The sequence below is a fragment of the Hibiscus syriacus genome, unplaced genomic scaffold (assembly GCF_006381635.1).
Source record: "Hibiscus syriacus cultivar Baekdansim isolate YM2019G1 unplaced genomic scaffold, ASM638163v2 tig00111689_pilon, whole genome shotgun sequence".
Classification (NCBI taxonomy): domain Eukaryota; kingdom Viridiplantae; phylum Streptophyta; class Magnoliopsida; order Malvales; family Malvaceae; genus Hibiscus; species Hibiscus syriacus.
The window spans coordinates 521,846-527,209 of NW_024063154.1; the positions used below are offsets into that span (position 1 = coordinate 521,846).

At 30.8% G+C, this 5,364-nt stretch overlaps 1 pseudogene; it reads right to left on the minus strand.

Moving 5' to 3' along the window:
• Nucleotides 1-1,524: 1,524 nt before the first annotated feature.
• Nucleotides 1,525-3,044, minus strand: LOC120167494 (annotated as a pseudogene).
• Nucleotides 3,045-5,364: the final 2,320 nt, after the last annotated feature.

Sequence of the window (5,364 nt, forward strand, 5' to 3'; positions counted from 1 at the left end):
AATCTTCAAGTTTTATCTGATGTTGTATACCCATCCAAGCATCTTGTCCCTACTTTCAGCCTCCTTCCTCTCCAAGTGGGGTTTCGTTCCCCTCCTTTTCTTTAGTTAATGACGATTAAGTGAACATTGTTTAGGTCTTGGCTAACTTCAGTGCTAACCTGATAATCTTTTCCAGTAATGGTGATCCTTTCTGATTAATATTACTATCATTTATGTTAATGATTTGAGATGATGAAACTATAACCTGCTATTCTTTTGGATGAATTTAACACTATGTTACTCTGGACTCAATTATTTAAAAAAATTTAGCATCATCTTCTGTCAGTACCTTTCACAGTTTCATATCACTTGGCCTACCATCAAAAGGAAAAGGAAAACAACAGGGGGGATGTCTTGAAATATATGAATTGATTGTTGATTGAATGTCTATAATCAAATCAAATAGGAAAGCAAACTGCTGAGGAATTAAAATAAACCAGCAACAGGTAAAGACACCAAGTTAATATCTTGGCACGGACAAAGACTTTTGAACAAAAAGGAAGATGATAATTGGGCTTATGAAAATCGCAATCTTCTTTATAAATCTGAGTTCATAAATAAATAAAAATTAAATTAGGGATGAACTTTAATGGATAATTGTTGAAGTAATCATGTTTTGCTGGCCTATCTTCCTTTTATGATTTGGAATTCTTTTTTTGTAAATAAAAATGACATCAATTCTCTTTCTGCCTTTTAATTATCATTATTTTTTTCTACTTTGGCATTCAATAAAGCACTACAAAGCCATTGGAGCATTTTTTTTTCTATTTCTGTGATTTTTCATATTCGATTTATTAATCAATTATTCGATACTATAAAGTTTTAATAGAAAAATAATCCTCCTAACACAATTTATTTTATTAATAAAAATTTTAAAATTTAAATTTCTAATATCACTTAAAGAATTTAACATATCATCTCATTTTATCAATTAATTCTCAATCACCGTTAACATTTTTATTTCTCATTATATCCTTGGCTACTTGTCTTTCAGTTCAGTTCTTGTTGTTTTCCTTGTACCCTTTATGAGAACCATTAGCTCTCTTTATGTTAATCAAACTATTTTTATTAGAAAATTATCGAGGTGGGTGAGATATGATTTCAAATTATAAAATATAAAGAGGGATTTTAAAGTTAAAAGATGCATATTTTTCATATACATATTATGTAAAAATTATTTTTCATATATAATAGCCCTCGTTTTTCCGAATGAAATATTTAATATGGTATTGGTTCAAACACGTTTGCTATTTAATATAAAATTTTCAGGTAAAATTTTGTAGTTTTAATGTGTACCAAACGCTATTTTTGTTTTGACTAATATATAAAGAATTGTATTAATGTTTTGGCCCAAACTCAAATTAAATACAAGGTGGAAATTATGGTTGTTTGAAATTACTTAAGAGGCAGAGAGAAAACACCAGGGAATTATATTCACTTGTAAACTAGAAGAGATAACATTTGGATGAAAACAAAAGATCTCAGACAAGTGAAGGAAACTAATATATAAAGTGGGAGACCAGATTACATACATTCACACCATATTTTATACCTGAAATCCCCCATCTACAGGCAAATGAAAGGGGCAAAGCCCATAAATTTGTCCCCAAGCAAGCAGCCTTCACTTGCTCAGTGCCAAATCTCTCTTTTACATCACCTTCCTACGGGTAGTTGCCAATAACACTAATATTTTGCTCATTGATAATAACGATAAAAGAAAGGGGCAAATAATAATAATACCCCCTCTTTTTCAAAATGAAAAAAAAAACACACCCACCAAGCATATAGAATGCAAAGGCATCCCTAGATTTTGACCCAATTTGTTTCTTCCAGTTATAAGTAATGATATACGAGGATGATTATGGATCAGTAGTACTGAAAGATGTCTGGAGAGGCCATGATGGCTTGGTTAAGATAAGGCAGATTGAAAAGGTTGTTGAAACCGTGGTCACCACTTGATTCAAAGCACTGATCGGTTTCATACACCAACGCGTTGCTGCTTATGGCCGTGGGGGTGTTGAGAGAAGTCAGGATTTGGTTCAGAGAGTCGAGTCTTTGACTCAGTTCCATCATCTGAGCCCTCAGAACCGAGTTCTCAGACTGAATGTTGATGTAGTGGGGTGGTGAAGTTGATGCTTGTCAGGATTTGGTTATTGTCTTGGCTTAGCTGAGTCACTTGGGCCATTAATTCATCCAAGTGCTGCTGTTTTCTCATCCGGGATCTTCTTGCTGATTCCCTGTTCGATTCCTTTCTCTTTCTCTTTCTTTGATCCATCATGTTCATCTGATTCAACTCCACTTCGGAGCCAGAGTTCTGAAGCTGCGAGGAGCTCGTGGAATTGGAGTTTCCACTGGACGAAGCCATATTAATATATTTACACCAAATTAAAGATTACTAATATTTCAGGATACTATAACCTCAGGGACGACAGGAAACCGACGCTAGCTAATTAATATAGACAGATAGTTATTATATAGTGAAAATCAAGCAATTACAAAAAGCTTATTCATGAAAAACATAGAACCAATAGAGGAAGACAACGGAGAACGATTGAACGAGATGGGTCCTGCGTCTGAGGGAAGAATTTATCATAAACCCGGATCGGAGGATTTCACTGACAACTGGAGACATGAGTCTCAAGCAACAACAACAACAACTTATGCAGCATCAAGACTTACAGCATGGGAAAAAAATAAACTTCTTTTTCGTAGAAAATATCAGCAAAAAAAAAACAAGATATTTCTTCCTTTCTTGCAGTAAGATAAGGAGTTTTTTTTTTCAGAGTTTTGACTTTGTGAGCTGGGTATGGAGTCTGGAATCTAGAGTTTAACGACCAAAATCCCCCGATAGAAGGGAAAATACGTCCCAAGAGGATATGAAAAGAAGAGAGGAAACCAAGGGAAAACAGGGGCGAAAAGAGCCAGCAGAAGTTTAGCTCAAAGGAAGAAGAGAGCAGAAACAGGCTAAGTTCTAGAGGGGGAAGAAAGCAGAAGGAGAAGGGGATTTTTGAAAGTGTTGATGAGGCAATTTATAGAGGAAAAGAATAGGTAATAGGGAAATTAAAATGCGAATAAAAAAGAAAAGAGCATTGGAGAATCTTCTTCTTTGGAGTTGTTGGAGGGAGATGAGACGAAATTTACACCACCCTCCAATTTAGGCTGCGTCACCATCGCATTCACCATACAAAATATGCACAATTACCTATTTTGCTCTTAACTTTATGTGTTTAGTCATTTTAATCTCCAAGTTATTGTGTCTCATTTAATCTTTGAACTTTTATTTTTATTTGTCAAATTAGTTTAAATGTAATATAACATTAATCTGACATTTCTTTGATCATTTCTTATGTCATCGGAAATTAAAATAATTAAAATATAGTTAATTTATCCTTATTAAAATAGTAATACAAACTTAAACCATTAAATAATTTCAGTGATAAAGGATAATTTTGTTCTTTTAAAAAAAATAATTCGAGCTGTTGCGTCTATATTGTGTACATGCAAGAAAATATGTTAAGAAAAAATCTGAATAATAACTCTACCTTATAATTACCCGGACTTATAATTAAAAGTATGAATAAGTAACATTTTAATCCATATTAATACCTTAATTCGTTTTTTAATATATTTGTATCTAACGTTTGTATACCAATTTTAATTTTTAATTTTTAAATGATAATGTGACACAATCTTAAAATATCACATTATCCCTTTTAACAATCTTACAAGAAAAATATCAATAAAAAAAAGGTAAGTACTAATGTAGAAAAAAATAGGCAAGTTCAGATATCAATGTAAACTAAAAACAAAGTTTAGATATTAATCTGAAAAATGTACAACTTATTCCTTCGTATATTTAATTTTTAATCTTAATTAAATTATTTTAATATACAAATATTATTGTATTAATCTAAAAATAATAAACTTCACTTTCACCAAACACCAAAGAAACTAGAATTGCCCATTTTGTTTTTTATTTGTTAATAAAACAAGGGGAAATTGACAGAAATATTAAATTTTGTTTGTGTTTTAATTGCAAACCCGTGTTTTGATGATCGCCACTAATCGAGAAACTTAAAGACACAAAACCATATCCGTGTGCGCAAGTTCAACTTGAGACTGCAGTAATGGTGCCAAAGCCTGGGTCGCGACATAAAGAAATCACCTAGGTTTTGACTCTTTGTGTGCCATTGATTTTGCTTTGAAGAATCTAGACAGTAGCAAATAATAAGACTTAATTAGAAAGATTTTCCATTTTAGGCCTTTAACTGATATCACATAAACCAGCTATGGATAAATCATACAAAGAGATCCACGTATAATTATAAATATCAACAGTACTCAATGGCCCGGCCAATAAAATCTCAGATCCGAGACATCGGTCTTTAGATGAAAACTATGAAGTATCAACATTGTTATGAAATATAATTGATGAATCACGAATACTTGAGAATATTCGGTTCAACTAAAACACCAGAATTGCCTAATTGATGTCATCAGGTTTACCTTTCTGTTACAATACTTGAGCCTAGGGTAGTTATGCGGTGCGGCGCCTAAAAAACGGTTAATATACGGCGTGACCGGTTAAACAAGTGACCGGTTAAAATTTAGACCGGTTATGTTATATTATTTAACCGGAAATATTATAAAGTACAATAACATACTAGGTAGCGCTTATATAATGTAATAGGTAGCGCTTATATTTACCTATTTTATAAGTAAACCGGTATATTTATACCGATAGCATTGTAAATTTTCCTATTACATTATATTATATTGAAAGTGTCCATACTTTTATAAAAATGATCGATATTTCTTTTAAAGTTATGTAATTTTGTTTCAATTTTTTTTAATAGTGTTTCATGTTTTCCACCTACAATATTAATTTAATAATTTCATTTGCACAAAAAATTATTTGATGTTTTGATATTTTATAAATATTATTTAGAATTTTTAATTTAATAATAATATATATCGTAACGTAAAAAATAATCATTAGACGCCTATAATTACTAAATTAATATCTTAAAACTCACTCAAAGATAACCTTAAATTAATGTTTTCCACAGTGAGCATTGCAAATTTACCTATTACATTATATTATATTGAAAGTGTCCATACTTTTTATAAAAAGGATCGATACTTCTTTTAAAGTTATGTAATTTATGTTTCAATTTTTTTAATAGTGTTTCATGTTTTCCACCTACAATATTAATTTAATAATTTCATTTGCACAAAAAATTATTTGATTGTTTTGATATTTTGTAAAATAATATTTAGAATTTTTAATTTAATAATAATATATAACGAAAAAAATAAATCATT